Below are 24710 nucleotides of genomic sequence, written 5' to 3' on the forward strand. Positions count from 1 at the left end.
AAAAGGTCATCGGATGCACTACTAAACAGCATTCACCATTCTATATTTGCTATTCATATGGCATTTTGATTAGGGTGTGGTTTGCATAAGGATGCAGCCTTAAAAGGCGCACTTCCAAACTTTGGTCAGGAGATATAATTTTGGTGTGGAAATTTTTTAAGATGACACGAGAATCTATTTTAATCTTTAATTATAAAATTTTGAACTCCAAAATTTGTTCAAATTAAGCAGATCTATAAATGTAGTGAAAATTTTGAAAATGGATTGTCCAGATGATAAGTGCAAGATGTATTATTTTTGAGATTTGAATTTATTTATTTTCATGTCCTTACACTTTGATGTTGAGATGATTAATTAAATGTTTTTTCAACACCAGAACAGCTTTGTACAACCTTTTTCTAGAGGATTTTTGAGATTCAACTTAATTCTAACATTTTAAGGTGTCAACCAGAGTACATATTGCTAGATATATCTATACTTCTATAGCATTATTATTTTTTAATACAAAATGTCTAAATGAATAAGCATGTCAGTTTTATTTTCCCTTTTCATGTCTAGTATTAACTCATATTCCATTATATATTGATTATTTATGCACTTTTCTGATTATTTTTGCACTTTTCTTCGACTTTGGTTCTAGTTTTGGGTGTGGTATGTATAAGGTGTCAAAATTAAACAATCAAAGTAAGGTGCAACGTTAAATATTGCTAAAAGATGCAGTCCCAATATAAGCACTTGAAAATTTTGAAAATGGACTGATAAGATAGTGTGATATAAGATGAACTATTTTTAGGACGAAGTTTTTTTTTCCATATGTGTATATCTTGAGGTCAAGATGACCAATTGTAGGTTTTTCGGCATCAGAACATCTTTTTTGAATAGATTTTTGTCCTAGAAGTAGTAAGAAACCTTGCTCTGATACCAATGAAATGACTTTATGATAAAATACGGTGTATATATTTTAAAAAAAATTCTTTATTCCTATACCGGCAAGATCACTTATAATGTCAAAATATAATGAAATCACTCTTGAATAAATAAAATGGAATAAAATCGATTTTCAATTGCTACATCTTCGAATACGATTTTTTATTCAACAAACAATACTAGACTTTATTGCTTTATGAGAAGAAAATATCAAAACATAAATAAATATTTAAAAAGGTAAAATTGCCAGAGATTACCTCAATCGGGTTTAATACATCCCATGCCGACTCTCCTCTTCCTATGGAATATTTAAAAGGTAAAATTGCTGGAGTTTACCATAATCGGGCTTAGTACATCCCACGTTGAGTCTCCTCCTTTTGATGGAATATTTTAAAAGGTAAAATTGTTGGAGATTACTTAAACCAGATTTAGTATATCCCACGCCGAGTTTATTCTTTACGATGAAATATTTAAAGAGGTAAAATTTGCTCAATCGGGCTTAGTATATCCCACGTCGAGTCTTCTCCTTTCGAAGAAATATTTAAAAAGGTAAAATTGTCGGATATTATCTCAACTAAGCTTAGTACACCTAAAAAGTAAAGTTGCCGGAGATTACCTCAACCGGGCTTAGTACACTCCGCGTTGAGTCTTCTCATTACGATGGTGCTCATGCCGAGTCTCCTCTTTCTGATGATGCTCATAGTTATACGATCGGTATGTTGATTTCCCTACTATGGCAAAAATCCACCCACTTAGCTTGATTTTAGAGAGATGAGAGATGAATATCAAGAGAGAGGGAAATATAGACTAGCAAGAGGTTCTACCCCTTTGCCACCCATAAAGAAAGACACCTAAGAGATCTACTAGTAGGGGTTCCGCCCCTTTGCCACCCACCAAGAAAGACACCACCTAGGCTTAGGTGTGCCACCCAAAACAAATTAGAAAGAGTGAAAAATAGAATAACTTGGAGAGACAGTGATAAAAATTAGGGCGTCCCCTCCCCTATGGGAATCCAAAGAGAGAGCTAAATTTGGGGTATGGAAGGGAATCCACATAGAGCTAAATTTGGGGTATGGAGAGGGAATTCTTATAGAAGAGAATCTAGAGAGAGCTAAATTTGGGGTATGGAGAGAGAGAATTTTTAAAGATAGAAGAGAGAATATGTATATAATTTAGTAAGAGCTAAATTTAGGGTATGGAGGGGAATGATAGAAAGCTAAATTTGGGGTATGGAGAGAGAGAATTCTTAAAGATTGAAGAGAGCTAAATTTGGGAATTTGGGGTATGGAGAGAGTTTTATTAAAGACAGAAGAGAGCTAAATTTGGGGTATGGAGAGAGAAATTCTTAAAGAAAGAAGAGATAATACGTACGTAATTGTTAAGAGGGGGAGACCTCTTTCTATGGTTAAGAAGGGGAAACATCTTTCTATGTCATAGATTTTGCCTCTTTCTATGTCGTAGATTTTGCCTAAATTAGTAAAGTCAAATGGTCAAATATACCTTGGAGGAAAACTTGTGGGGTGAGAAATTTGAGCCATCCATCTCCTTAATTATTGAATCAACCACATAGTTAGTAAATATATCAAATATTCAACCTAATCATATAAGTTGTAATAAATATCTCAAATATTAAATTTATATTTATACTTAAAAAAAATACCTAAAAAGAAGGACAAACTTTCTTCCCAAGAAAATACGTAAATGAGTGGTGCTTTTGGTGGCCATGTGTAGGCCCCGCCTAATCTACATGTTTTTAAATTTTGGGTTGGATATTTTATAGAGGTCCCGTATATTTTAGAAAGTATTTTATTTCATATTTAGAATTTTAAAATATCATATTTTATTTAAAACATTGGAAAATTAATTTATTTTAGATTATAAATCCAAATGACAAAAATAAAATATCAAAAGTTTCACAAAAATTCAAATAAACATTTTAAAAATCTCATAACATAAAAGTAATTAATTTTGATGGGAATCATATCCGTTAGATATAAGAAATTATCAATATATGGAAGCATTCCACATTCAATTGCGAATCACGATCCACCTAGCTTTCTCAAACTGACTCAACAGTTCTCATGACCTACAATCTACTTCATGATTGGACCACAAAAGTCAGCCAATAGACTGGGACGAAAATCATGGTCCTCCAGACCATGATGTAACCATGATTCTATGGTAAGTCACCCAATAGACTAGGACAAAAATCATGATCCTTCAAGATATGATGCAACCATGATTCTATGGTGCATAAAGTAGGGGTAATCTCTCGCACATGTACACGTTTCAACCTCATTAGCGAATCTCAAAACGACGTACATGCCGTGTGATAAACGACGTATGTGCCGTGTGATGAGATAACGATGAGGTTTTAACCTAGTCGCATCTCATCCAGGCATACAGGCATACATCGACCCTTTTCGGTTAGATCCCTATGCCCAGGTATGTTGTCTCATCTTATTCAGGCATACAGGCATACACCGACCTTTCTCGGTTAGATCTCATCCAGGCATACAAGCATACACAGACCCTTCTCGATTAGATCCCTATGCCCTGATATCTTGAGTTTTTTCAAACCTTGGCCGGCCTAGCTCATCGAATCTAGTCCAAGTATCAGCAAATAACATTTGTCTAATATGGTTCACAAAAGAACCATACTGATTTTTATATTTCATTTATCAAATAGGTTTTATACAATCTCTGATAAACCCAACACTTCAGCTCGTAGTGTGGTGGCCAGTGTTCTTGATTTTGTACGAGCTTCATGCAAATAAGAGGGCGAGTTCGGCAGAAGACAACCAGATGGTGAATGATCTTGTAGGAGCTTCATGCAAATAAGAAGGCGATTTCGGCAGAAGGCAACCAGATGGTGAATGTGGGTTCAGTAGAAGGCGATCAGATTGTGAATACGCCTTCCGCAGAAGGCGACGAGAAGGTTGAGGTGTTAATCGTGAACACGAATACTGATGCAGATCGCCAAGGTATGAGGCCTTTGCTTTATAAGATTGTGATTTTTATTCTATAAAATCTTGTCCCATCTATTAGAACCAATGGTTTAAAAAACGGATCGGTGACCCGGATCGGGCTCCCAAAAAACCGATCCGGATCGGCGAATCGGCGATCCGGATTGGGAATAGAGTGAATCGGTCAGAATAAAGCTTCAAAAAAATCCGAAAAAATTATTAAAATTCATTATAAATATTGTTTTTTAGGAATTCAATAAGAAATGAGGGTACTCCATTAAGAATTTTCATGTTTTTGAATGAATATGCGAATATTGATATGTTCTTTCCCTGCATGAACCGCCATTCAGCATTGAATTTACATCACACAAAAGGATAAACATAGAATTATCATGGAATAAGTATATCAACATACATGGACTACAATAAAGCATAAAATTAGTAACATACGATCTAAAAATAAAATGATAGACGACGTTGTTGTTCTTCTTGGTCACGCTGGTGCATTGATTGAATTCGTTTGACAATTCGATCATGGATTACAAAAAATTCGATCATGGATTACAAAAAATTCGATCATGGATTACAAAAAATTCGATCATGGATTACATAAAATTCGATCATGGATTACATAAAATTCGATCATGGATTACAAAAAAAAAAAAAACATAAAAAAACAAAAAATTCGTTCGTGGATTACAAGAACAGAAAAAAACAATTCGATCATGGATTACAAAAAATTCAATCATGGGTTACAAAAAAAAAAAAAAAACAAAAAATTCGATCATGGATTACAAGTAAAAAAAACAAACATTTCGATCATGGATTACAAAAAAGTCGATCATGGATTACAGAAAATTCTATCATGGATTACAAAAAATTCGATCATGGATTACATGAAATTCGATCATGGATTACAAAAAAAAAAAACAAAAAAAAACAAAAAATTCGATCGTGGATTACAAAAAAAGAAAAAAACAATTACATCATGGATAACAAAAAATTCAATCATGGATTACAAAAAACTCTATCATGGGTTACATAAAAAACAAAAATAAAAAAATTCGATCATGGATTACAAAAAAAAACAAACATTTCGATCATGGATTACAAAACATTCGATCATGGATTACAAAAAATTCTATCATGGGTTACAAAAATAAAAAATAAAAAATAAAATTCGATCATGGATTACAAGAAAAAAAAACAAACACTTCGATCATGGATTACAAGAAAAAAAAACAAACACTTCGATCATGGATTACAAAAAATTCGATCATGGATTACAAAAAATTCTATCATGGGTTACAAAAAAAAAAAAAAAAAAAAAAAAAAAAAAAAAAAAAATTTCTGTTCTTCACAGAGTCGTTTTACATAAGCGATTTTAACTAAAAAATTCACCTCTAAGTGAATAAATTACATCCAATTGAGTATATTTTCTGATAAACAACAATATAAGGAATCAAAACCCTAAATTTTTAACACATTATTTCTAATATATCATGAAAACAAAATCAAAAGGCGGAAAAAAAAAAAAAAAAAACAGCGGAATTTTGGTTCCGCAGACATCTCAGTGTTCATCTCAAATTTCTTGCTGTAATTGACCAGATTACGTAAAATTGAAAATTTTAAATCATACTAGACACAATAAAGATTAAAAACCCTAATTATTGAACTCATTATGTTCAAAATATGCCGTGAAATAAATCAAATGGCGGAAAAAAAAAAAACCCAAACTTCTTACCTGATTTTGTGAACCGAAGCCTTCAATATCCAAAAAATTCAGTTTTTCTCAACGATTATCACAAATTAGTAACAAAAGGTTTTGATTCACAGCTTTAAGATCAAAATGCCTACAAATTTTGAAAGATTCATGCCCTATTTGGCATGAAACTTTCAGAAAAGGCGGAAACCCTAAACACCAAATTTTTCGTGATCCAAAAACAAAAAATTTTTCCACCATTTAATCCTTGAAAAAGCTGAATAAAGTTGTTTACAGCCTGCTAATCAGATCACATGCCAAAAAAAACAAGAAAAATGATCAAAAAATGACAAATTTCAAAGAATCCCGTGAAGAACACGGGTTGCACCCGTGTTCTTCACGGACTCGCTGATTCCGCACAGTGAATTGGTGAGTCACTGTGCAAAATCGTCCGGTTCTCTCTAGAACCAGACGATTTGCGATTTTTTAACCGATCCGGTCCCTTTTCGCGATTTCCGAGTCGAACCGGGCCAGTCCGGTTCGACTCGCCGTTTTTTAAAACGCTGATTAGAACCATAGAAAATCGCTGTTTAACCAGCGAATTTTAAAAAATTCGGCGTTTTTATGGAAACAGTTTTAAACGGCAGACTTTTTTAAAAGGTCGGCAAAAAAATCGGGTCGTTTATCTTTTTTTACCTATATTATTTTTGAAAGATATTTTTTTTTTCTTGTTTTGTGTATTGTAGCCATTGCTACTTTCATGCTTTTGAAAACAAATATTATTTCAAAAAAAAATTAAAAATAGAAACTTTTATCCCTACTGTGTTCTTCAAAGCCACATTGCAGATTGATGGTATGAATATTTTTTTTAAAACTTAAACAAATAGATGCAGATTTCAGTTGTTATTTTGGAAAATCATTGTGTAAATGAAATACTGTTTATAGCAAATCATTTTGTAAAGTAAATCATTGTGTAAAGAAATCATATACATGCAGATTTCTGGGATTATTTGTGATAATTGTTTTTATGAAAATACTGTTTATGGCATAAATTAAAGCTCAAAACATAGTCTTTTACTAATGAATGAGAAACAGAGATTGTGATCCTAGGACCAAGTAATCAATATTTTGTTTTTGATTGTATAAACTGTAAACTTACGGGAATAAGCAATTGTACATATGTCATTAGTTCCCCAAACTTAATCCTTCAGCTTTATTTGCTGTTTTTCAAGAAAATGAAAAACTCTCTTCAAACTATCCCAAATCCGAGAGAAAAGCCCTCTTCAAACTATCCCAAATCAGCATCCCATCTTAATTTTCTCTCTCTAAAAATCATTTAGGACCTCTTCCATTAAGGTTCTTCTTTTTCTCTTTCTTAAAATCATTTAGGGCATCTTCCATTAAAGTTCTTCCTTTCCTATGTCTAAAAATCAGTTAGGACCTCTTCAATTAGGGTTCTTTTTCTCTCTCTAAAAATCAGTTAGGGCATCTTCCATTAGGGTTTGTGAAGCCCATGACCTCTTTCTTCTTCCTCCTTCTTTTCTCTATAAACCCTAATGGTTATGAGCTCAGCCCTATTTTATTCTCTTCCTTCCTCTATTTTCCTTGTTTTCCCTTCTCTTCTTCTTTCTTCTCTCTCTTAACCGTAAACGCAGATGTCAAACCCGAATTTCTATGAGCCTCTTTTCAATTAAAGAAATTTATAAAACTTTAACTATAGTTATGGAGTGACCATACCATAGTTAAATCATTGTAATGAGAAAACAAAAATAGTGTATTTTATTGGGTACCTACTAAGTAGGTGTGATGTTTAAGCATTTAATGAATAAATTTATATAGTATATTTGTCACCATATCATAGTTAAAGTATTTTAAAGAATAAATTTATATAGTATATTTGTTTTTGTATGTAATAAGTAGGTGTGATGTTTCTTAAAATATTTAACGGGTAGATTTATATGGTACATTTTTTTTGGTATATACTAGTTAATTATATATTTAATATTGGATGATTGGATGAGAGTCACGAGATATAGTAAAGGTTTTATAGATGAATTAGTAATTGATGGCTTTGACATAATTTTAATTTTTTAGAATTTCAAAATTTCTAATATTATAAATTTATCTGATTTTTTGACTCCGATTTTTTGAGCCTAATATGATATATTAGCGACATCTTTATATGAAGTATTTTTGCCGATCTGTATTTTTTACCTGATTTTTTTATCTGATTTTTTAAAATAAAAATGATTTGTTTCCGATTTTATAGTGAGCCGATTTATTGATAGTCCCGAACTTGCTATCTATGATTAGACCTTCATATACTACATGCTTCTATTTTTGCTGAAATTTTGTATTTAAATATGCAATGACATAGAAATTTGGCCAAGAAACCATGCAGCAATCTTTTGTATTTAAATATGCAATGACTGAGAAATTTGGCCAAGAAACCATGCAACAATCTTAGATTTGGTTCAGTTCTAGATAAGGATTATTTTTGTTGGGCTATGATACCATTAGTAATTTTGATTTTTTTTTTTTTCTAGATTTGTGTGGGTTTTACTGGAATTCCATGTCGTATTGCTATAACGAAATACGGTCATGCTACAGAACCAGCATGATTTCACTTTTGAGATTAGGTTAAATATACCTGGAAATACTTATCATTATCAAAAACTCTAAAAAAAACTGAAGTAATTATATCCGCAAGAGGTAGCCCTTAAGAAATTCCAACGCTCTCGGACTCCATGTTTTCTCTCCGAAATTCCTATTTTTTCCGATTCCCACGTGATGAGCTATCTATCCATCTTTATCTCTCTAACTAAAAATTCCGACCAAAATATGACCTAAGACACTTTTTATTAGACTATCCCCTAACGATAAATCAGTTCCCAAATTAATCATAAAATCTCTAAAAAACCTCAAAAAAAAAAAAAGGAAAAAAATGAAAAAGAAAAAAAATAAAACAACCTCCCCGTCTAAACTTTGTTGTCAGAAAAAACACATCCTCAAATTTGGTGTTGGACTAAGATGAATCCTACATCAAATTTACGTTCTTCTTCAATCTTCCTCTTCTTGACATTCTTCTTCAATCTTCGTCTTCTCTTTGGGCTCTAAGAGTATAGATGGTAAGGAGAAGTCCTAATAAACGAATCTTTATATGTATATTGAGGATTTGATGCAAATATGTCATATTCAACCATTCGTGATCTTGTGCTGAAAATTTCATATTCAAAATGCAAGCCTTTTAGAAGCGTTTATTGGACACTTCATGCAGCATATAAAAATTTAGGGGCCGTCTAGATCTATGAAAAAGATTACTTAGAAAAATCTATTTTCTTTGAAATGTATTTTTTGAGAAAAGTATTTCCTATGGCTGTTTGGATTGTATACATGGAACTTTTTCGTTAAATGCTTTAAATTGTATTATTCATTGTAATGTCATTTTCTCATTAAATTTGAGATAGTTTCTCCATCCAAAAGATTTTAGATAATTTCTCTATCTACAATTTTCAAGTAGTTTCTCCCTCTAAAATTTGATACAGTTTTTCTCTCTAAAATTTGATATAGTTTTTATCTACAATCTTAAGATATTTTCTCTGTCTAAAACTAAAATGTGAGATAGTTTTTCTATCTAAAATTTTAAGATATTTCTCTCTAAAACATAAAATATGAGATAATTTCTCTCTTTAAAGACTTTTAAGTAATTTCTCTCTCTAAAAATTTGATATTTCTCTCTCTAAAACTTTAACATAATTTCTCTCTAAAAATTAAAATGTAAGATAGTTTATTCCTCTAAAGATTTAGAGATAATTTCTCTCTCTAAATATTTTTAAATTCTTTCTTTATCTAAAATGTAAATATTTTAACTTAAAATTTGATGTAGTTTCTCTTTTAAATTTTTTTGAAATAGTTTCTCTATCTAAAAATTAGAGATAGTTTCTTTTCTAAACTTAAAATTTGAGATAATTTCTCTCTCCAAAAGTTTTTAGATAGTTTCTCTACCTAAAGTTTTTTAGGTACTTTCTCTCTCTAGAACTTAAAATTTGCGGTAGTTTCACCCTCTGAAACTTAAATTTTGAGATACTCTCTCTTTCTCTCTAAATTTTTTGAGAAAGTTTCTCTCTCTAATATTTTTAGGTACTTTCTCTCCCTAAAATCTAAATTTAGAGAGTTTGTTGTTCTAAGACTTAAAATTTGAGATAGTTTCTCTCCTTAAAATTTATAATTTGAGATAATTTATCTCTCCAAAAATTTTGAGATAGATTCTATATCTAAATTTTTTGAAGTAGTTTATCTTTCTAGAACTTAAAATTTAAGATAAATTTTTTCTCTAAAAATATTAAGATAGTTTCTCTCTCTAAATTCTTTTGAGTAATTCTCATTTTAAAATTTGATATATTCTCTATTTCCAAAATTTGAAGATACGTTCTCCTTGTAAAACTTAAAATTTGAGATAATTTCTCTTTTTAATTCATGGGGTTATTTTGACCCAATTAATTATAATTTATAAATTGGATATCTACATAACGGGGAAATTGGGCTGGAAATCAATTTGTGTGACTAGAGGCAAGGATATTGATTTCGTTATTTTTAGCTTGAGATGATGAAAATAATTTAAAGCAGAAATACTTTTCTGTTCCTAAATTTTGATTCAAACGCTGGAAATATGCCATCTCCACAGAAAAATATTTATAAACGTGTATTTTCACGTATCCAAATGGCCCCTTACTGATACTATATTATGCAACCGTTATAGATGAAACGAAGTGCATTTCAATCTCCTGCTTTAGGACCATTCTGGGCCATAATAAAATGCGAAACAAGTGTTTTTTAGTTTCCTTATTTGTTATTCTCCATTAAGTAACCTCTTCCTAAAATTTGATGATTTCATAGAAAAGTTCTACCAAATTTTGGAATTAAAATTTTGGTGGTCTCTCTCAATCTCTCAATATCAAAATGCATAAAATGGGCCTTCGCATCGATATGGATTGTATACATTAAGTTATCAATTTAAATTCGCTAGACACAATTCAAGCCAAGGTTATGAAGAACTCGAATGCATATGGAAGTATCTTGGGCCTCATTTGGGCATTAATTTCCTTCAGGTTGTCCCTCAATTTTCTTTGGTCTCTCTTATTTGTAGATAAAGTATTTTCCTTTTTGGAAATTGGCCATTTTAAAGGGTTGTAGATAAAATATTTTGCTCTTTGCGAGTTGAGAATTTAAAAAGGAGAAAAAGCTCCTGTGAGCTCATGGAATAGTGTAAGCTCAACGGCTCATATTGAATTTGAACTGATCCAATGATCATAATTGTATTTCGTAATTGAATTTTAATTTATTTCTACAAATCCAAATTGCTTAAAATTTGGAGCTTCAAGAATAGTATAATCTAATAAAAATATCAAAACAATAATTTACATAAATTAAATTGATTAAAATACCACTGAAAATTTTTGGGAGTATTTTGGTCAATTTATTTTATGTGAATTGTTTTTTTTAATATTTTTGTTAGATGCGCCTTGATGATAATAGTTTATCCTTCAAATTTCATGCTATTTGGATTTATATAAAAAATATTAAAATTATATTACCGATATACAGTCTTGACCATTAGATCAGCCTAGATTCAATATAGGCAATTGGGCTTATATTATTCCATTAGCTAGTAAGCTCACCCTAACATCTTCCTTAAAAGAGATCCTCAAATATGTGCTTCACCAGAAAATTTTTTGTTCAGATGGCAATTGCGGATTACTTAAAACACACGTAAAACATTTTATGCTTTTCTGTTTTGTGCATGTGAACTATGAATTAGAAATATAGGTATGAAAAATAAGAATATGTTCATCAAAACAAAGCTTTCTGATCTACCATTTTTCAAAGAATGCTTCTTAATGACCTTTTGAAATATTGAGAAGTGAATTCTCTCTAGTTAAAATGCTTCGAATACTACTCGAAGAATGATGGTTTATCATGTTATTGCAGGTGGAACAAAGGTCTGCCAAAGATAATGGACAAGTCCGTGTCGATATTGTCGGTCACCAGATTCGGCCCCGGACTCGGCATGGCAGTGTTCAGCCTAGGTGAGTTGCCCCACTCTAACAAATTAATACTACTTTGCTCAGCAGATAAATTCTATTTGGAGGCCTAAATTGTTGAATCAAATGTGGCTTAGGCTTTTCACTATAATTCAAGTTTAGCTCTTTTAATTTGATGGATAAGGTCATTCATTTATTGACTCATTAAATTTTGGCAATAGCCTATCTTTTGGTGCACATGAATGCCCACAACAATAGCACAACATGTTTTGCCTCTCTAAAGTGAACTGTGATAATTAAGGCTAAAGAATTGCAGGATATCCAATGAATGTAAGCCGGACTGTTTCTTAGACATAACTATTAATATGTCCAAAAAGGCCTTAAGTAGTAGTCTACTACTCCAAGTTTAGAATTTACTCTTGATTGGTTAACAAAAGACAGAACATAGAAACTGATAATTAGAAATTTGGTCATGTATTAGTCATAATTTTTATTGCAATGAACCAAATTAGGAAAAATGGTGAATGTTAAAGGAAAATTTAGGGACAAATTTGTTAAGCTAAATTGCAGGCACGTAGAATTTTTATCTGAATGTGACATTTTTTTTAGCTAAACCATGGAGTTGATCTTCTGTTTTAGTTTGTAGGTCTTTTCATGGGATCTCAACCCAGGATAATTGCATTTGGGAAAAGAATGGTGGCCTCCGATATTTTTATTCTCATCTATTGTGATGGCCATGTTCTGCTGCAATTGGCATACATGCACTGAGGACTGCAATAATACAGGTAAGCATACTATGAAATTTTAAAGTGAATTTGTAAAGTTTGTTAAAAAGTACAAATGCGTACCACATGCTTTGGTATCTAAATTTTGCAGCCTAGGATGGTTTAACAGGAAAATCTTATCCCATGTTTGAATCAAGAAATCTGGTGAATGTTGAAGAGAAATCAAGAAAAAAGTGTTTCACACAAGTTACCACTATAGTTTCAATTTCTTCTTATGGGCATTTGATTCTAGTTTCAAATTGTTGGGTTCATGTGGCCTTTAATGGCTTTATGAGTGCTTGTAAAATGAAATGATAGAGTGGAACATGAACTCAGTGGGAGTGTGGTCCCTCGTGGGCCATACTAAGCAAACGATGTTTGCAGATACTGGACTGTGCTTGACGATCTAGGCCAGTCGGTTGAGAAAAACCCATGTTACCTGGGTATAAAGAATAAACCGAAAAAGGTTCTAATGCGTTAGCCTTTGATGAGGCCTGAGAATATGCCCGGATGAGTGAGCCGAGGGACTGTGTGACCCTTGTGTGTGATGATGGCCTACAGAGACGGGGGCCAAAGCCTCATCCATATACCATCACACGACATGCATATCGATAGATCGTTCGGAAATGCCAAAAATCCACTTTTTAAGGTGAAGCGTATGCATGTGCGAGTGATACCTTTATGCACCGTAGAAGCTATGGTTGCATCAAGTCTAGGTGACATTGACTCGTCTTTAGGGGAAGACCTGAAATCCACATACTGGGATTGCGATCCCTTAGCTTATCTATTGGACTTTGGTGACCCACTAATGAACCCCTGCTTGGACTGTGGGTCATGAGAAATACTAAGTCGGTTTGATAAAGTACGTATGGTCTGTAGTCCACAGTTGAAGGTGGAGTGCGTCCATGATTGTTGATTCCTAAACCATATGGATTATTTTCCTATCAAATTAATTTAATTGTGTTTGTTTTATGATGAAAATTATTTTAAGATTATTATTTGAATTTTTATGAACCCCTGAATATTTTATTTATAATTTTTGGATTTATAAAATTAAAGATATTGATTTTACAATTGTTTAAATATTCAAATAATATTCTAAAATCTTTTTATTAATTTTAAATATATAAAAATATCATGGCGGCTCATTGTGCACATGGGCCTGCCATATTTTTAGAAGGTGAGGCACATGAGTGCCTCCCTTTGGTGGCACGCCCCACCCTTATTCTCTTTCCTACTTTTTTTGGTGCTATGACATGTGGCCATATGGTTGGAAGTTATTGACTAAATATTGACTTGATATATATTTGAAAGATTTTGTTGGAAGATTGAGTAGACTTGCTATTTTATGGTATGCACAATCTTTTAATTAGATTTAATTTATTTAATTACTATTGATGAGAAAATGGTTTAGGAAAGGAAAATAATGATTCATGCACTTTCCATAATGTTGATGGTCCACCTATAGAATGGATGGCTCAGATCTTTCACCCCATAAGTCACCCTTGATCGATGGTCTATGTTCAATCTCACAAGAGGCAAGCCAAAGAAAAACCCTAAGAAACTCTAATCTTATGCAAAGCCTATAAAAATGGATTGTCTCTACCAAAAAATCTCTACACCTTATCTTTCTATCTCTATCTCTTAAGAAAGTTTATCTCTCTCATGTTTGATCTCTCTCTCTCACATTGTGAAAGAACTTAAGGATTTAGGTTATGGAGTTATTCTCTCATATATATCAAATATAGATTTATGGTTAAAGGTTTTAGGGTTTAGCAAAAAGAGAATCCATCTCTCTCAAACTAGATTGTAAAGAGAATTCACCTAGGGTTTGAGTTTGTGATCAAAAGGGTTCATATTCTATTGGTGTGGCTTAGCTAAAATTTGCTTTCTTGGTTCGAGATTGAAGCTAGACCGTTGATCCCGCACCATCGGATGGTGGTTACTCGGTGTGGGGTGTAATAAGCCCGGTTGAGGTAATTTCCGGCACTCTTACTTTTGTTTCCTGCAATCTTATCTTTTATTCTCAAGCATAATGCATAGTTATTTCAATGACATCAAGTTGTTAAGATTTTATTTTTATTGTTATGCTGATTTTATTTTGAAATTTATCTTATTATAATAAAGACCACATGTAAGTGATCTTTTGCCAAAAGAAAAGGGTGAAAAAAAAAAAAAAAAAATGTATTTTCCAATAAAAGATTACATAGGTATTTTTTTCACAAATAACCGAATCACTTTTTCAAGATTTTCTTCTGATCCATTAGCTGTTATAATTATTGGAGTGACGACCGTTGTTTATTGAGATGCTTTGATGTATATCCGAAGAGCTGAAGTAACAAGTTGAAAATGCAGGCTGCATTTCCTCAAGGTGTGATTACTGCTAAAGAGTACCTACCAAGCGCATGAAGAAGTTTTAAGCACCGCGTAAGTGTCATTGAATCTTAGATCATTTCATCAAGTCTATATTCAAAAGTTTGAAGTCCCTAGAATGGCTTGCTGATCTTGTATGCCAGTTGAGGGTTATTTTTGTCGTGCTTGTTTCAATGTCGGTGTCGTCTACAATGGAGTGTTAGGCCTTGTGTGAGGGGAAAAAAGATACTCGAGAAGAAAAAAGAAGATATGGTATGTTTTTTCCAATCTCTGTATATGTCAACTTTCAAATATATTTATGGGATATATGAGTTTTTCCTTTGAAAAAAAAGGGATAGTTAGGCTGTTCTCTGTCTCTATTTATTCTCTATTTTAAAACCATAGTTATCGGGAGTGCCCAACTAAGGTGGCACCCAGCTTTGGCGTTATGTGGCAGGGATCTCGATCAGAACCCGCTCTAAATTTTTTGGGAGCTCGCTCTTATTTATAGGATTCTCGATCCCATGCACAAAGGATCTAGATCCCACTAACGCACGGAACACGTTCCTTAAAATTATAGATCTCGTTCCTGAATAAATTAGATCATTGCTCTCAGAATTTTAGGAGCACGATCCCTACGTTTCTGGAACTCCATTCTTATGTTCTCGAAATTTCCTAAAATAAACTTCTTTATAAAATTAACTTTTAAAATAAAATATTTATATTTTAAGCCAATTTTTCATAAAAGTGGATTTCTACGATGGGAGAGCGGACTAATCGTGCACGAAGCGCGACCCTTCCTTGAAGGAAGCTCGATCATTTCTAACTAGGAACACAGTCATTTTTAGATGGGGACACGATCCTTTTGTCGATGGGAGCACGATCCTAATGAATATGGGAATACGATCCCATTTTACATGGAACGCGTACCCGTAAAATAAGGATTGAGTCCTAATGTATTGGGAATGCGCTCCCTGTTCATACGGGATCTTTATCTGCTACTTTTACCATCATCGAAACTCGCTCCCCAAGCTCCATAGCTTTAGGCAGATGTCCATCTGACACTCTCGCTCCCGGAACTTGGCCGTTCTCGCTCCCGGTAACTATGTTTCAAACATGGAGAATAGATATGTAACAATTGTATTTTCCAGCACTTGGTCCCTCGGCTGTCGCACTCGAACCCTAGTCGAGAGATGGGAACCTTGGTTACGACCCTTAATCCCTTGGTTGGAGCACTCGAACCCCCCGGTGGAGTGATGGGAACCTCAGCTGCAACACTCAAACCTTCGGTTGGAGTTATCGATCACCAAATGTCAAAAAAAATAAAAATAAAAATACTATTGTATAGGTTTGGTTTTCTTGGGTTATTTTTTGAACTTTGAAGTGTCATTTTGGTCTACTTATGATTTTCTGAATTGCAATGTTTTATAATTTTGTTTATATATCAATACTTCAATAGAAAAACAAGGTTTAGGAAAAATGTGAAAGGTGTTGACAATTATAGAAATCATATAATGAGTTTCTTATTTTGTATATTACAAGATATTAAGTTTTTTATTTGTGGTATTATAATTATAATGGAATTTGTTTTTTAAAAGGTAAGAGTTGTAACTCTATAAATATCTGGTAAATCAGAGTAATCCCTATAAATGAGATATTGGTTTACCCTCTGTAGACGTAGGCACCATTGTCGAACCATATTTATGTGTTGTTGATTCATATCTCTCTCATCACTATTTCTTTTATTGCAAATTCTATATGGCATCAGAGTATTTTATTGCAAATTCTATATGGCATCAGAGTAGACTGTTTTATTATTGCAAATTCTACATGGCATCAGAGTAGACTGTTTTATTGCTGACCGTTGATAGCTCCATAGCCGGATTTGTTCCTATCAAACCTTTGTCTATTTCAGCAACGTTCATTAACGGTTATCCCTTGGAGGAGAGATATAACACTGGACAAAGAAAGTTGCTGGTCGGTGGAGCTCGTCACCTTTGTTGCAAAGTTGGAAGTTGTTGGTCGGTTTATCTAACGCTAGAGAGAGAAAGTTGCTGGTCGTTGAGCTTTCACCCTTGTTGCAAAGTTGAGTATGCACAAAGCTTGCAACGCCATTGCCTTGTTGCAAGTTGAGTATGGTGCAATTTTTTTTAATCCAAGATTTAAGCACGCCATTGCCTTGTTGCAAAGCTTATGATCTATGATTTATGGTAAGGATTGGGTCCATCGGAATATAAACAAGTATTAAAGACTTCCTTACACGTACCATAAAGTAAGATTGGCTACAACTTCAATCATTGTTCGGTCTTTGGCTGGTTCCAATTGAGGCGTTTCCCATTCGTTTTTGCTAATGATCAGGTCAGTGTTCCAGTTCCTTTTATCTCTTTTAATGGCAGACTCGGAGCCTAACTCTTAGCATGAAATTTACAATTGTATCTTTGAATGGGCTTAACTATTTTGTTTGGTCGAAAGCTGTTTCTCGTTTTTTTTTTGGAAAATTTAAACTTGGACACATAACTAAGAAGAAAATCATTGAAAAAATTGTTGAGAAATCTTCTTTGGGTGCCAATAATGAAAAATATAAAACAAAAATCCCTCAAAATAGTGGTTATAGGACAATAGGCAGATCTACTGCAACCACTCAAACTCATCATTGCAACTGTGATCATTATCAACAATCAAGTAACAACAATGGTTCTTCTGCTATATATGATTCTTCTTCTTTATTCCCAAACACAGGAAACCCCTATACTCTCATGTGTTCATATATCTTTTTTCCTTGGATAATAGACTTAGGGGCTACAGATCATATGACTGGTAACTTGCAGTGTCTATCTAACCTAAAAAATAATGAAAATATGAACCTTATATCTATTACTAATAGTTCATTGATTCATGTCTATGGTGTTGGTAAGACCAATTTTTTCTCCTAGTCATAAAACTTTGAAGTTCTTTTTATCTATTTTTTCTCTCTTTCTTGATGTTTATTAGTAAAATTACTTAGAGCATGAATTGCTAAGTTATTTTTTCTCCCAACTCTATAACTTTCCAAGATCGGGTCACGAGGAGGAAGATTAGTGAAAGACGAGTGTCTCAAAGCTATATTTATTCAATCAGGAGGATAAGGCTTGGCCGCTAGTCAAGATAATTTCGATACTAACAAATTGTGGAATTGGAGATTTGGACACCTTTCATATAATAAAGTTTTGAAAATCTTAATGCCCTCTCTATTCTTAAAATCTCATTCTTGTGAAGTTTGTAAATTCTCAAACCAGACAAAACTTCATTTTCAGTCTTCAATACATGTTTCAAATGAACCATTTTATTTGATACATTTTGACATGTGGAGACCAGCCCCAGTTGATTCTTATTCTAGCTTTAAATATTTTGTTACTTTTATTGATGATTGCTCTCGTGCTACTTGGGTATATTTATTGAAATAGAAAACATAAGTTTTTCCTATGTTCAAAGAATTTTTCAAACTGATTTCCACTTAATATAATGGCAAGATTAAAATTATGTGAATTGATAATGACATATAGTATGTGGACAAAGCTTTTTCTGACCACTTATTTGGTATACATCAAACATCGTGTGTTGGAACACCTCAACAAAATAGAGTTGCTTAAAAGAAAAATAGTCACCTTTTGGAAGTTACAAGGTATTTGATATTTCAGATGCATGATCCAAAACTTTATTGGTCTAAAGCTGTTCTAACTGCTTGCTATTTGATTAACAGACTTTCGAGTAAAATTCTTAAGGATAGATCTCTCTTTGAAGTTTTGCAAAATAGAAAAATTAGTTTGTCCCATTTACGTGTATTTGGAAGCATGTCTTATGTTCATGTAGCTGGGTACAACTGGGATAAACTTGATAAACGTTCCAATAGATATATATTTATTGGATACTCATCTACTCAAAATGGATACAAATGTTATGATCCTACAACCAGAAAAATGCATATTTCCAGAGATGTTCAATTTGTTAAAATAGAATCCTATTTCCATGATATATTGGAGAGTGGTTTGAAAAATATGACTCAAGAGAGTGTTCAAGAGGTCGTTTGCCGTTGCCTAATATTAATATCAGTGATGTGTCCAACACACCAGAAACAAGTCATGATGATCAAGCCAAAGTTGAAGAAATTCATAATGATGAAGCTGAAGTTGAAGATACATCCGAAACTCACCAAGCCGGTTTAGAAGAAGAAGACCCCGTTGTGGCCCCACCTAGTCCCCCGTTGCACACGTCTTCTCGTATCTCTCATCCTTCATCTAGACTTCAAGATTTTTGTACTTATCATGCAGTTTCTTATCCTATTCAAAATCATATTTTCTTTGAAAATATCTCTCCTAGCTATTTTGCTTTTTTGAGTTTTATCTCTAATAATTTTGAGCCACCTAATTTTCAAGATGTCATTTCACAACCTGTGTGGAGGGCGGCCATGAAAGAAAAACTTCAGGCATTTGACAAGAACCATACGTGAGACATTGTCTAGTTACCTAAAAGGAAGAAAACAGTTGGATGTAGATAGACTTTTTAAATCAAATAAAATAATGATGTGTCTGTTGAGAGGCATAATATCAGGTTGGTCGTCAAAGGATTTATCCAAACTTATGGAGTTGACTATAAATAGACTTTTACACTAGTTGTCAATATGAATATGATTTGTATTTTTTTGTCTATCGCAGTTAATTGTGGATGATATCTGCATCAAATGGATGTTAAAAATGCCTTCTTACATGGTGACCTTCACAAATACGTTTATATGAGTCTTCCTCAAAGCCATTCTAAAGAAAAGGAGAAAGGTCTTGTATGCCAATTAAAGAAGGCTTTCTATGTACTTACATAATCACTTCACGCATGATGTGCCAAACTCAGCTCTGCCTTGACGAGTGTCGGGTTTCTTAGAAATTCAATTGACTTTTCGATGTTTACAAAAATGAGAACTTCAGGTACAACAATTGTACTTATTTATGTTGACAATATTATCATTACAGATAATGATAAAGAAAACATCGTGAAGCTAAAAAATTATCTTTAGTAGAAATTTGACATCAAGGATTTTGGTTACCTAAAGTATTTTCTCGGCATTGAAGTAACACATTAAAAAAATGGACTCTTCATTTCTCAAAAGAAATATATATTAGATATGTTGAAAGAAACTAAGAAACTTGAAGTTAAACCCGTTGACACTCTTGTTGATATTAATTGTGAGCTTAATTCAACAAATGGAAAACCTCTTGAAGATGTGAGTCGTTTTCAAAGACTTGTGGGTAGATTGATTTATTCGATTATGACACGACCAGATATAATATATACAGTTAGTCTTGTGAGCTAATTTATGCATGTTCCTAGATCATGTCATATGGAGACTGTCGATATGATTCTCAGATATCTTAAGTCGTCACCTGGCAAAGGTGTTTAGTTGAAACCGAATGGTTACACTAATACTATTGATTATTCTGATGTTGAATGGGGATGTAGTCCAATTGACATGAGGTTCAACATCGACTATTGTACATTGGTCGGAGGAAACTTAGTTACTTAACAAAACAAGAAACAAGATGTAGTTGCTTGATCCAGTGCAGAGGCTGAATATAGAGTTATAGCTTCAACTACAAGTAAATTGACGTAGCTAAAATATCTACTTCGAGATATAGTGTTCCCAACGTTCAATCCAAGAGAGATGTTCTATGATAATCAAGGAGCTATGCATATAGCATTCAATCTAGTTTTTCAAGAAATAGCGAAACACATAGAAGTTGATTATCACTTTGTGAGAGAAAAAGTTCAGTAAAAAATTATTAGTACTCCTTCTGTTCGAAGTGACGATCAACTTACAGACATGTTTGCCAAAGCTATTGGAAAGACAAAGTTCCATCATATACTGTCCAAGTTGGGCTCCATTGATATCTACGCACCAACTTGAGAGGGAGTGTTAACAGTTATAGGAACCAAATATTGAGTTTTCTATCTTGTATATTACAAGATATTAAGTTTTATATTTTGTGGGATTACAATTGTAACAGGACTTGTTTCCTAAAAAGTGAGAGTTATAACTCTATAAATATCTGGTAAACCAGAATAATCTCTATGAATGAGATATTGGTTTAGCTTTCATGGGCGTAGTATCATTGCCGAACCACGTACATGTGTTGTTGGTTCTTTTATCTCTCTCAACACTATTTCTCTTATTACAAATTCTACAGGAAAGAAATATAGTACAAAAAATTAAAAAAAGCAAAACACCACAATTTATTTACAAGCTCTCTCTCACAACTCTAAAAGGAAAAAGGTTTTTTTCCTTTTTAGAACACACACTAAATGGACTATAAGAACTAACTCTCTCTCTTGCACTTTTTCCTTTTATATATTTTCTCTCCCTACAAAGCTTTCTTTATGAAGCAAAACAAGAAAATGCGTCTCTTCTATTGTTAATTTTTCCTACTTTCTAGGTTTAAAGATACTCATCCACATGGGAAACATGTGATTTCCCTAGAACAAAGAATATCCACTCATGAAAATGGAAAAGTTGTATGGTAGTCATCTCAATCACCTAAGACCAATTCGAAGTGGGAAAAAGTTTATATAAGGGCATGGCTTCGGTGGAGGAGGAGGGTTTAGGAAGGGTAAGCACGACAAGACTAAGGCCTATGTAAAATCAATTGTTTTAGTCTGGCGAAGGCAACAAGGAGGAGGAGGCTTGGAAGAATCATTTTCTCTAGGGAAGGTTCAATGCCCCAAGAAACCACGGGTCACAACCACATGTGACAAGTGCCCACCAACCGATCTAGAAGAACAATTTTGCGATGACAAAAATAAAGCGCGTATTTGTACTGTTTTGTTAAGGGCAAGGGACTCTCTCTCCCCTCTAGCTCTTGGTTGATATATGTGGCCCCAAAAGGGAATGTTAGAGATGAGGGACCTGCCTAAATTTATTTTTTTATTTTAAATGTGAAATGATGCTCCTATTTCAGACCACCCTAAAAATTAGTATTTTTCTATTTTAAATGTGAAATGGTGCTTTCAATTTCACACCATCCCTAAAAGTACATCGGTCCAATATCTGGGGCATCGAATTGCCCCAAAAACTACAAAAAAAAATAAAATAAAAAGAATTTGGCCTCATATTTGCAATGTCGTACATATGACAAAGCTAAAATAAAAAGAGCACTAGGAAAAAGAGAGACCCTGACTGGACTCACGCATGTCCTTATCTAGTGAGTCATATAAAGAAAGGTCTATCTACTCAGACAAGAAGGTGGAACGTAGTTACATCAGTTTAGAGCAGTGGTTTAAAAAACGGATCGGTGCTCCTGATCGGGTACCTCAAAAATCCATCTGGATAGGTGAATCGGCGATTCAGATTAGAAATCGACCAAATCGATCGAAGTCACTTTTAAAAAAAATTATTAAAATTCATTATAAATGTTGTTTTTTAAAAATCCAATAAAAAATCGGGGTACTACATTATTAATTTTCATTTTTTTCATCAATATGTGAATATTGAGTTTTTTTTTCTCTGTATGAACTTGTTTTAACAAAAATACTTGTTGTATTTTTGACAAAAATAAGAAACGAGTTTTTTTGACAAAAATATGAACTTGTTTTAACAAAAATAAGAAATGAGTTTTTTTGACTAAAATACTTGTTGTATTTTTTTTATAAGAAATTTTTATTTTTTTGAGAATAACTTTTTATTTTTTATTTTTTTGACAAAAACCTTTTATTTTTTTGATAAGAAAAAGAATTGATAAAAACCTTTCATTTTTTTTATACGAAAATTTTTATTTTATAGATAAGAAAAAAAAAAGACAAAAAGCGAAATTGATAAAAACCTTTTATTTTTATTTTTTTAGAAAAAAGCCTTTAAGTTTTGTGATAATAAAAAAATTTGACAAAAAATTTCATTTTTTTTATACGAAACTTTTTATTTTATTGATAAGAAAAAAATTTGATAAAAAGCGAAATTGATAAAAACCTTTTATTTTTATTTTTTACAAAAAACATTTAATTTTTTTGATAAGAAAATAATTTGATAAAAAAAACGAGGAAAAAAAAATAGTTCCTCAACGAGAGGAATTGAACCCACCAGCGTCCATCCACAAAATGAGCGCACGCAATAACTGGTATAGCACTTGCAACTTAGTGTTAATAAAACCGTTAACAAATATATAATGTATGAACGTTTTAAGGTATTACATTTTCACATAGTCCCACATTGAAGATAGAGAAGCAAATTTATGTGAATAAATAGTTATTTGTACTAACTGTTTGTAGCACATGTGAAGCAATGAGATCGCACGAAGCATGTGGATCGTGACTATAAGGGCCACACGAAGTGTGCGGGCGGACCCCGATGGCTTCTAGGTCTCTGACGAATTTTGCGTCGAAATTTACAAAAAGGGTCTCTAATGAATCTTGCCTTGAAATTTCCCAAAATTTAGAACGAATTTTGCCTCGAAATTCTCTGAAATTTACGAAATTAATTTCGAAATTCTATTCTTTGACATTTACGAAATTAATTTCGAAATTCTCTGAAATTTACAAAAATGCCCTTGACAGTAGAAAAATGGGTGGGAATTTTGAATTTTGCCTTGAAATTCACCAAAATTTACAAAAATGCCTTTAACTGTAGAAAAATGGGCGGGTCCCGTTGGCTCTCGAGTTTCTGACAAATTTTGCCTCGAAATTCCCTAAAATTTACAAAAATACCCTTGACTGTAGAAAAATGGGCGGGTCCTGATGTCATGACGCGAAGAACCCGCAGGCGATTCCCTAGAACGGGCGATTCCTGGCTTTATATAAGAGAACCAACACAGGATGACCGATTTCTGATTCGAATCGCCCCGTTCCGTGCCGACTCGACGATTTTTTAGACACTGGTTTAGAGTCTAGTTGGATAGTTTGTTTAATTTAGGGCTTACGTTTTGGGGAAAATTTATGTACAGATTAGGAAATTATAGGGAAATTATAAAAAAATACCATTCTTTTTTAGATTAGTAGAATAAAACCTAATTTTTTCAAAACTTCATCCGTACCCCTATTCACCACGTTTTATATTTTTGTGACTAAACTATCCTTCACGCACGTATTAAGTTTGTTAAGGCATTGTCGTGAGATGGGAGATCATTAGAATCATCACGGTACTTAGATAACCATGATGATCACTTCACTATCACGAAACTTGCACTACCGTGATACCCTTTACGGAAATCTCTCACCCAATACAAATTGGCTTAGAACATGCTATAACTATCACGGTCTTTTAAGTGCCGTGGTGCTTCAAGTGATCATTGAAAGATCACATACAAATAGCGTTATTACAATAACTCTTATTTCAAAGAAAATAAAAACTTTACAAATCCAAGATCTTAAATCTTTGATGCTATTAAGCCAATTTTCTTTAATCAAAGAAAATTACCACAAATCTTGTGCTTGAGAATATAAAGTCTTTACAATTAAATATGCAATAAACAAAAGAAGAATGTCGGAGATTACCTCAATCGGGCTTATTACACCCCACATTGAGTCACCACCATCCGCACATTGAGTCACCACCGTCCGATGGCGCAGGATCGATGGTCTTCGTTCAATCTCAACCAATAAAGCTAATTTCGGCCAAGCTCTTCAATAGAACCCTTATGCTTACGCTAGATTCTTGGGATCAATCCCCAAAATATCGAGACAAAACTTCTTCCTTCTTTTTTTTTTTTGATCCTTAGGACTTTGAATGAAATTAAGAGAGATGAGAATTTTTTGAATCCCTCTTAGAGAGAGACGTGCTTCCCTTTTTTATTAAAAAAAAGTAGAGGGAGAAAGGATGGGGAGATATTCCCTTTAGATTTGATAAAGAGAAGAAGGGAGGTAAATTAGAAATTGATAAAGGGAAGAAGGGAGATAAATTAGAAAGATAAATGGGGCGTGCTCTTTATATTGAGGAGATATTGGGGAC

General features: G+C 33.0%; 2 long non-coding RNA genes across 4 annotated transcripts; both read left to right on the forward strand.

Moving 5' to 3' along the window:
• The first annotated feature begins 3574 nt into the window (after positions 1–3574).
• On the forward strand, positions 3575–15445 carry LOC148782825 (uncharacterized). Of its 3 annotated transcripts, XR_016051020.1 has the most exons (5): positions 3575–3911; positions 11584–11681; positions 12276–12421; positions 14303–14376; positions 14756–15445. It is a non-coding gene; the product is annotated as an uncharacterized LOC148782825 (long non-coding RNA). The 3 variants fall into 3 exon arrangements; XR_016051021.1 differs by lacking the exon at positions 14303–14376; XR_016051019.1 differs by lacking the exon at positions 14756–15445 and having other exon boundaries at positions 14303–14623.
• A 927-nt stretch (positions 15446–16372) lies between these two features.
• LOC148782826 (uncharacterized) lies at positions 16373–19831 on the forward strand. The gene is made up of 3 exons (XR_016051022.1): positions 16373–17110; positions 18862–19339; positions 19444–19831. It is a non-coding gene; the product is annotated as an uncharacterized LOC148782826 (long non-coding RNA).
• Positions 19832–24710: the final 4879 nt, after the last annotated feature.

This window comes from Amborella trichopoda, chromosome 3 (assembly GCF_054954075.1).
Source record: "Amborella trichopoda isolate Santa Cruz 75 chromosome 3, AtrichopodaSantaCruz75HAP2 v2.0, whole genome shotgun sequence".
Lineage (NCBI taxonomy): Eukaryota > Viridiplantae > Streptophyta > Magnoliopsida > Amborellales > Amborellaceae > Amborella > Amborella trichopoda.